Source organism: Homalodisca vitripennis, chromosome 2, assembly GCF_021130785.1.
Source record: "Homalodisca vitripennis isolate AUS2020 chromosome 2, UT_GWSS_2.1, whole genome shotgun sequence".
Taxonomy (NCBI): Eukaryota; Metazoa; Arthropoda; class Insecta; order Hemiptera; family Cicadellidae; genus Homalodisca; species Homalodisca vitripennis.
The window spans coordinates 3808780-3819266 of NC_060208.1; the positions used below are offsets into that span (position 1 = coordinate 3808780).

A 10487-nucleotide genomic window follows, 5' to 3' on the forward strand; every position below is an offset into this window, starting at 1 on the left:
ATGAAATTAAATATTTTTACAAAATTAACCAATATTTAATTTAAAGTTTACAAAAATAATTTCTGTCTATTTCTAACCTGTAAATAATTACTTTTGGGTTTTTATAAATTTGTTATTCAAATTTTGTATCATATTTTAGATTCTGTGTGTTTATGTGTTTTTGTTTTGTGGTAAAAAAACTAAGGCAAACATGATCGGGAATGTAGGCTAAATTCTTTATTTGTACACAGTAGTAATTTAAATGTTTTCATTTTTAATGTAGAACTCTGATTCTTATGTGATTAAATACTTATTTGAACCTAAACATTTGTAAAATAAGTTATTCTGCCATAAAAGTAAGTATTTTATTATTGAGGCCACTATTTTTTCAGTGCATAGATATTCAATATACTGAAAAACTTAGCATCCAGAAAAGAAATCAAACATATTGTTATATTATTTATGTTGTCTCTTACATATTATTTACAAATATAATAAGCTTCTGTGAAGATAATATAAAACGCTTTTAACTCTGCTCTTAGTGTTTTATCAATGTTGCAGAATGTGTAAGTAGAACAAACACTTATAAAAATTGTTTTATTACATTTTTATTAAATTCTAAACTACTGTTTGAATATAGCAGTTGTAAAAAAATTGTTATTCAATAAGAGATAATATTTAAAAGCTACTCCAATACTCAACATGTCAATGAAAGTATTTCAATTTTTATTGTGTTTATGATGTTTCTTACATATTATTTACAAATATAATAAGCTTCTGTGAAGATAATATAAAACACTTTTAACTCTGCTCTTAGTGTTTTATCAATGTTGCAGAATGTGTAAGTAGAACAAACACTTATAAAAATTGTTTTATTACATTTTTATTAAATTCTAAACTACTGTTTGAATATAGCAGTTGTAAAAAAATTGTTATTCAATAAGAGATAATATTTAAAAGCTACTCCAATACTCAACATGTCAATGAAAGTATTTCAATTTTTATTGTGTTTATGTTGTCTCTTACATATTATTTACAAATATAATAAGCTTCTGTGAAGATAATATAAAACACTTTTAACTCTGCTCTTAGTGTTTTATCAATGTTGCAGAATGTGTAAGTAGAACAAACACTTATAAAAATTGTTTTATTACATTTTTATTAAAATTCTAAACTACTGTTTGAATATAGCAGTTGTAAAAAAATTGTTATTCAATAAGAGATAATATTTAAAAGCTACTCCAATACTCAACATGTCAATGAAAGTATTTCAATTTTTATTGTGTTTATGTTGTCTCTTACATATTATTTACAAATATAATAAGCTTCTGTGAAGATGATATAAAACACTTTTAACTCTGCTCTTAGTGTTTTATCAATGTTGCAGAATGTGTAAGTAGAACAAACACTTATAAAAATTGTTTTATTACATTTTTTATTAAATTCTAAACTACTGTTTGAATATAGCAGTTGTAAAAAAAATTGTTATTCAATAAGAGATAATATTTAAAAGCTACTCCAATACTCAACATGTCAATGAAAGTATTTCAATTTTTATTGTGTTTATGATGTTTCTTACATATTATTTACAAATATAATAAGCTTCTGTGAAGATAATATAAAACACTTTTAACTCTGCTCTTAGTGTTTTATCAATGTTGCCAGAATGTGTAAGTAGAACAAACACTTATAAAAATTGTTTTATTACATTTTTTATTAAATTCTAAACTACTGTTTGAATATAGCAGTTGTAAAAAAATTGTTATTCAATAAGAGATAATATTTAAAAGCTACTCCAATACTCAACATGTCAATGAAAGTATTTTCAATTTTTATTGTGTTTATGATGTTTCTTACATATTATTTACAAATATAATAAGCTTCTGTGAAGATAATATAAAACACTTTTAACTCTGCTCTTAGTGTTTTATCAATGTTGCAGAATGTGTAAGTAGAACAAACACTTATAAAAATTGTTTTATTACATTTTTATTAAATTCTAAACTACTGTTTGAATATAGCAGTTGTAAAAAAATTGTTATTCAATAAGAGATAATATTTAAAAGCTACTCCAATACTCAACATGTCAATGAAAGTATTTCAATTTTTATTGTGTTTATGATGTTTCTTACATATTATTTACAAATATAATAAGCTTCTGTGAAGATAATATAAAACACTTTTAACTCTGCTCTTAGTGTTTTATCAATGTTGCAGAATGTGTAAGTAGAACAAACACTTATAAAAATTGTTTTATTACATTTTTATTAAATTCTAAACTACTGTTTGAATATAGCAGTTGTAAAAAAATTGTTATTCAATAAGAGATAATATTTAAAAGCTACTCCAATACTCAACATGTCAATGAAAGTATTTCAATTTTTATTGTGTTTATGATGTTTCTTTAGTTTTCCTTATGCAGTATTGTAGTCTGTATCCTGCAAGATGTGTCAGTTGGAAATGTATTGCACTTTCCAACATATAATGGAAAAAATTATGTAAATTATCAACATATGTAGAGCAAGTATTTTCTCAGTTCTGTCTATAGATAATGCACAATTTTTGTCACGTTATAGTACAAAAATTGTATTATTGTAACAGTTGACAATTCAGCTATGTATATTGTGTACTATTAAATAAAGTGAAATTTGTTACCTGTTATCTATTGAATTTTATTATCAAAACCTTTCTTTTATCGTGTTTGTGATAAAAACCATTTCCAGTCATAATTAAAACTAAAGGGCAGATTACAAATTTTATTAACGGATCACCTACAATCTCTATTGGTTCTCATAGCTTCTTTTAAAGATCGGAAAGTTGAGGGATTAGGCCGTGGAATTGAATCACTTTCTCGTAATTTGTAACTACATTGATCTGAGTTAATAACAATGGATTTTGTACTACTCTCGGATCAAAATGTGGGCTATAGATACCTGAGTTTCAGTGTAAGCAGAACATAGAGAAAAAATTATTTACAAACAGTAACTTCCAGTTTTTATGTCACCCAGGACTGTCTAGCAGTTTGCTCATTGAAACAACACATTAAATGAAACAGTTGAAATAATCATGAACAAAATTACACGCTCAAGCCATTGACTTTCAGAGCTCCATGACAAGACCAATGCTGAGTTTTGTGAACTGCCTAGTTAAGAATTAAAGTCCTCAAGAACAGTACACTTGTACCTATGGAGGAGCTGGTGGCAATATAGTTCAATATTGTTATTCCAATGCTTCCTTCATTTTTATAAGAGTAAAATTCTCTTGTCTTATACTGTTGCAAATATTCAAAACATAAAAATGTATTGAAGGGAGAGTTAAAAATGGTGCCTATTATCTACGAGACAAAACCTTGGAATTGTAGGGCTAAAGATGTTAAACTCCGGAAAGTTGGCAAGTCTAGGCAACAAAATTTATATAATATTATGTTATTCTCTGTGACTTATTTACAAAATATGAGACACCCGGAAGTAAACTCCACTATGCCATAGCAGGAAGATTATGGCAATTGAAATAAAAGTCACAAAATTATCTTGTGTCTTGCCAATACTAGTTTAGCCAAGGGCCTGCTGATAGATGAGATTTGTAAACAAAATGCAGCTCCCGTATGCTAGTGGCAGCAAAACTCAACGTATTGGAACTCTCAGATTGAAAAGCAAAGGAGGATGCACATCGTGTTGCGTTAACCAAAGGATGTCCCACAAAAAGAAGCATATATGCACTTTTAGAGGATCAACTAATCTTATTTTACATATACCTGTACATGGTAGTTTGAGTGTTTGTGTTTCTGCCACACGAACACCAAAACTATACTATGTACTTTTTTGTTTTAATTTTACAAGAATACTGAAATTATATGACTGCTTCAATTTCAGAATTACAGTGCTCCATTGTATTACATTATACACTCTCACTAAGAAAATTAAGGACAGATTTAGGGTCCAAGTGCTACTGAAACATTATGCTATTAAGTAAAATAACATTAAATGTTGCATAATTCTAGTTATTTCATTACTGCTTATAAAATTGTTTCACTCTCCAATTTCAGGACTAAAATACTGTATAACTCTCACTACACTGAGTGAGCAGCGTAACTTATCTTAGGCGTGCTTCGTCCTATGATATCCCAGAATGTTATTTGGCAGTTTTACACCAAAAAAGATAATATTATGGTTCTAAACGTGGTGTGGGCAGTATAAGATTCCTGCTAATTTATAATATATGAGCCTATAGACAGTAAAGTGGTATCTATTAAGATACAGGTATCTGTAAGAAATCAAAATCTTTATTGTCATTGAACACAATACAGTACAATAGACATTGTTGCAAATCTTAAAAGTATAGCCTGCTTACAGTGTAGCACAGCTTCTTCAAACTCTCTAACAGAGTTAAGCTTTACTTCTTAAATAAACTTCTATTTAATTTTGTAAAATATTTAAAAACATATTCCTGTAGGACATTGGCAATAAATTAAACAGTTTAATACCTATATAAATAAAGCTTTTTTTGTTTTCCAATTCATATATATTTACATTTTATGTAACTCTTCTTTCGTGTGTCATAACTTTGAATAATAGGTCTTAAATTAAATTCAATACAATTACATTTTAATAACTGAAATGGGTATATCCATCGTTAACCGCATAGATAATGGTGGGTTGTATATCAGTCAAATGGTTATAAATGGTGAAAATTACATACATTTCTTTTATAACACACAAACTAAAATTTAGATGTGTGATTGTAGGTGTGTGTGTGTGTGTGTGTGTGTGTGTGTGTGTGTGTGTGATTTTTTCTACTAATCTGTGTCAAAATAGGAAGAAAATAACTAGGTATAAGATACGCAGCTTATTTTTGGAAAGTGATCAATCATGCATCTTACATAGGGCTGTCTTCTCATTAACTGTGATTTTTAAGTACAATTCATTATATGTGTGTAATAATTGTTTTTATAATAAAATTATAATTGTTAATAAGAACCTAGATATGTACGCTTCATTGCATCTCATGGAGCTGTCAAAGATCTAAAGGAGTAGTTACAGAATGGCATTGTCCCAATGTTTGGTAGAATTCCTGGTTCTAGGTTTAAAAGCTTTCATAAAAAATTGTTTATCTCTGAAAAGTTTGTATTATTTATTTATAATACATCTTATAAAATCAGTATTACATGTTATGTATAATATCCTTTAAAGACTGCACTATCTGTGTGTTCAAGAATCAAGAAATTTTATTGTCTTTAAACACATTGTGCAATTGACAAAGTCAGATTTACAGGTAACATTTTCTTAATATAAATATAAATCTCTGCCTAAAGGACAGTAGTCAAATACTCTGTAGTTACCTATAAGGTGATAACAGGTAACAATGTAGTTATAATAATTAAATAAATATGTAAATAATCTATACTAAATAATAAATAAATAAATATATAAATAATCAATACTAAAACTATGATAACAATAACACATACATACACTTAATACACAAACAGAAATAAATAAAATAAAACACAATATATGAATGTAGTTAAAAATTTATAGTGCTAGTATCACAGGCTAAAAAACCATCAACAGAATAAAATACATTCTCTTTTAACCAGCTTTCCTCTACTATTTTAAATCTTTTTATAGGTACAGACCAAGCTGTTTCCGGTAATTTGTGAAATAGCTTAATTTTCATATATATGTGGCTGCTTTTAATTTTTTCAAGTTTGACAGTAGGTAAATCTAGAATATGGTTTTTTTTGTAAAATAACTATTAATTTCCTTTCTAGTTAAAACATTACATAATGATTCTTTAACATTCACTAAACAACAATAAACATACAATTTTGAAATTGTCATTATTTTTAGTTCCTTAAAAATTTGTACAAATGTTTCTCTTTCAGGTACATTCTTAATAGCTCTCAATGCCTTTTTCTGCCATTTAAAAGCTTTTTGTACACCACATCAACTTAACTACTATTGCCCCACAATGTTATTCTATATCTTAAATGTGATTAAAAAAAAAGCATAATAAGTTTAAACTAGCACGTCTAAGGTAATACATTTTCTTAATTTACGTACAGTAATAGATAGACCACTCTTGACAATTTATTACATAATTGTTCGATATTGAAACCGCACATCCCCGATCACACACCCAAGAAGACAATTAGGAAGCGGGTACCTATGGTGGCGAATGGGAGGGCGGATCAGAAGAAAACCTAGAAGGAAAAGAAAAAAAAGCACTGTAGATAGCATGCTCAGATTCATTTACTCATTATAAAATCATCACCAACACAGAGTATAAAAAAAATCTTTAACCAAGATAAGAACCTTTCTGTCGAGATAACGATATTGGCCTGAGAAATTAAAAAAAAAAAACACACACAACTACAGTTAACCCAAAATGTGTCTAGTGTCTCAGGTGCACCTAGATAAATAAAAATTAGTAATAGCCATAATTTAAAACAATAACTGCCAATTCCACCCGGTATTCTTCGGCTAAGGGCAGGCTCCTAATGAAAACAAAGAAATAACACTAAATAGTATTTATAAACTAAACTTAAAAAAACTAAAAAAAAATATAAACTATAATAACTGGCAACAATAACAAAATAAATAAATTAATAAATAACAAATAACAGAGTATCACAGATTTAGACTAGGGGTGTTCAGCTCATCATGGAGGCTAGCCTTCCAGCAGAGCAGGAAAACCCTGGAAACTGTCCGCGACCACCCATGATGAGAGAGCAGCAGGAGGCAAGAGTTCCTCTCCTCGACCTAGTCAGTGCGAAACGTAGAATTTACACCAGCATGTTAGTAGGAAAATTAAAAAAAGAATTAACATGTATAATTTAAAAATGCAAAATTGTATTACACATACTTCCACTAACCTGCAAGAATTTAGAAGTTCCTTGCCACTCTGAAGAGGATGTGCAGAGCACTCTCAAACAGCACAGTCAGTGCTCTCTGCAGCCACAACGAACAACACTTACATATACTATATATACACAACATGAGCCGGGGAGAACTGGGCTCAATATGATAGTCCCAACCCAGTCTACTATCCAAATGTATTCCTAATAGCTTAACAGGTTTAAAATCTGTATAATTTAAAGAAAATATTATTTTTTCAGTTTTTTTATCATTAACAAGTAATAAGTTGGCTTGAAACCATTCCAGAGCCTTTCTCAAAGCCAGATCCTCCTCTCTTATCAGTTTATCTAAGCTTCTCTCAGTGCATGTATTAGATAACAACTGTATGGCTCTACTATTTGTGGTGAGAAATTCTCAGACTCTCAGTAAAAATGTTTTTTATTTGGTTCCCATGTATTTACAATTTTCAATTTCCAGCTCCACCAAAATGAAGCCTCAACTAACGGTCAGTGGTTGTCCTGGAGCTGCTATAAAAATGATATTTAAATGGCACTTAGCTCAACTTGCTGACTATCAAACATGATACCTAAAAGCTTTATTCTTGATCAGTGTGGGGCCATTTGCATCTATGTTTCTAAGCATATAAGAAGTGATATATTACCTGTAGGTGTTATTTCTTTGAAAGCTTTACAATTTTTAAGTTGATGACTGTTTGTTGTACAAAGTTACTCAAAAGGGTTTCCACGATTTCTGGTATAGTAATATGGTAATTCATGATTTCTTGAACTACCCATATATCTAAGTGAAACAAACATAACATTTTAGAACAACTGTAAAATGTGAAATACGACATTAGATATACACTTTAAAGATAATAGACACATGTAGAGTTCATCAGAGTTTTCATTTATCATTAGAAACAATACAGACACAATCACCATAACCTAAGGTCCGTCACAATAATTAGAATCTCCACAAATCATAGTCTATTTAAGAAATTCAAAAGTGTTTTGGTCTCTCATTTTTAGATAATTTTAGATCAACCCTTAATGGAAGAAAGCGTGAGCAGATAACTTGTCTGTTTTTTCTGTATTCCTCCCATACTTCACTAGATTAAATTTAATGTTAAAACTTCTATAAGGCAATATTTATGCAACAATTTAAAATGTGTTATGCTTACAATATGCACATAATACGAATTTGGATTTAATACATACTGTTTTCTTTGGATGAAATGTAACAAAGTAGTTTTTTCAAGATTATCTATAAGTTACAATTGCCTTGAAAATGTCACTGGAGGTAAACGGGTTTGGCTCCAGACCAGTCGCTTCAGAATCAGACCACATAATAAATAAGTGTACGAAAGAAAGAAAGTTGAGGTAGATAGCATGGAGGCATGGCAACAAACACTATAATTACTGGGTAATTAATATCTCCATTGTAACAGCAGTCAATGAAAGTGTGCAGTTTCTTAAACTGGTCAGCCCAACAAGAAATGGTTTCATCTACCACAACACACATACACTAGTGCTTTCTATTCAACACCTGACATTGCTGCTGTTAAGTGAGTGATAAGAGATTTGTTCCATGTACTCTCATGTGTTTATTTCTCTTTAATTCTATAAACAAGAATGTATTGAAGTTTGTCACATTCATAAAACTAATCCGTTTAAATGAGATGAAAACTAATGTGGTTTTATATCTTTATGATAGATATGTTTCTGCATGTTGAATTTATACTGAACTTAGTATTTTGTGGATATCTGTCTACAATCAATGTCTTTCAACTAATATGAAACATTGTAGGTTGAAACGTTAGTGTTTGAGCAAAGGGGTATACAATTCATTATATAGAAGGCTATATAATTAACACCTTATATAAGAGGAAAGTATTAAAATTTGTTAATTCATTATTTATTTTCATTTTTCCTAGCTTTTGTTTTGTTTCTTCACTTGAATCTTTTACAGAATACTTCGAAACCTGAACTTGGTTATCTGGTATTCTTGGGATGGTCTTAATTAAACCTCTTATTGAACATGATAGACCAAACTTACCCTTAAACACTGGAGAAGTATGATGTGTAAGATATTATTTGATGAATGATATCCTACAGGCCAACGCCATCAATGTGTTGATTGCCACAAGAACTATTCACGGCCAGACGCGTTGCAGCGCCACCGCCTACTGGAATGTGGCAAGCCACCATCCTTCTGCTGCCCATTCTGTCCCAAACGCACACACCAGAAGTTCAACCTGATCAGACACGTCAGGACCATGCACGTCGCTGAGGCGGCTCTATCACAGGCATCAATGTCTCTTACAACGCTTTGTTGAATAAATCTGCTCTTATACATGTGTGTGATTTTAATTTCATCTTTCTCATTTAGCCCTTTTTCTACCAATCTGCTTAGTTTCTTGTGTATTTAATTGAATGCCAGATTTAAATTTGTTATTGTGAAGAATAATCTTAATGCAACTCGTTGATCTATTTTAAAGATAGTTTACTCCAATTTGTTGTGTGCATTAAATGTAAAAATTCAATTTTTCATATTTTTTTAATTGTCTCATTAATGTTTGATTACTTTTTATCTATGTAACATGTAATTAAAAACCCTCAACATGTTTTAAATTGGATCTGATCTAAGAATTTAGTCTTTAAAAATCTGAGAAATTTTGTTTAGTGCAACCCAAGTAAAAACCTCTGAAATATTATGATAAAAATTATTTAATTGTGGTGCTGGCCTGATTATATACGGTAGGATCACTTTCGAATATTTATATAGAGTCAGCTGTTGTGAAACTATTTTCACATTTTTCCTTATAAGAATAATGATAAACCTCATTTACTTATAAGTTCTTATTTTAGTTGTATAATTGTAGGTGATGTGTTATTTTAAAGATATAATTAATACAAATGCAAACACTTTTTAGGTATTTTCAAAAATAAAGGTGTAAATGTGCATGAGGATTAACTTTGTTCTTATGGGGGAAACTCAAGATTATCTATTACTGCTCTTATTGAGCGTTTCTGTGATAGCTTAGTATAATTATCTTGTTATACAATTTTACAAATTTTAACATGTAATGTTCTTCAGCTGTAAATTAGGTTAAGTTATAAAAACAAGTAAAATTGCCCGACTTTCCAAATTATTGAGTTGCAAATAGCGACCTCGTGACTGAAAGGAGTAATTTTTCTGGTTACCAATGCTTTTTCCAGCCCAACATCTGAAAACGGTTCAATCATTAAACATTTATATACATAGCCTTGGAGCTTATATTTTGTTTTCAAAATACTGCCAAACAAAATTAAAATTATTCATTATTTTTAAAGTTGCGGTTGTTTAAAAATTGTGCCACCTTTTTACCTATGTTTACAGACATAACTTGTTAAAATTGTCTAACTATTGCAAAATTTTGTTCAAGCCGTTTATGATTTCCGGAGAAAAATCTGTTTTTGTACCTTGTAACGAACACATTTGTCTGCATGTCTGTCCGTCTATGCATATTGCGCTTTGTTTAGTATTGAATGAAAAAGTTCATTCCTTATCAATAGGATATTACATATTTAAAATTTTTCTTTTTTGTTGGGCCAAATTATTATTTTTTTATTTTAATTGAGAGGCCTTTAGTTTACTATCAGTAGTTTCCTG

The 10487-nt window shown here is 29.5% G+C and overlaps 1 protein-coding gene across 2 annotated transcripts in view; it reads left to right on the forward strand.

Annotated features, from left to right (window-relative positions):
- Window positions 1-10487, forward strand: part of LOC124356067 (longitudinals lacking protein, isoforms A/B/D/L-like) — a 288880-nt gene that overhangs the window by 94910 nt on the left and 183483 nt on the right. The gene's annotated exons all lie outside the window — the stretch shown is intronic.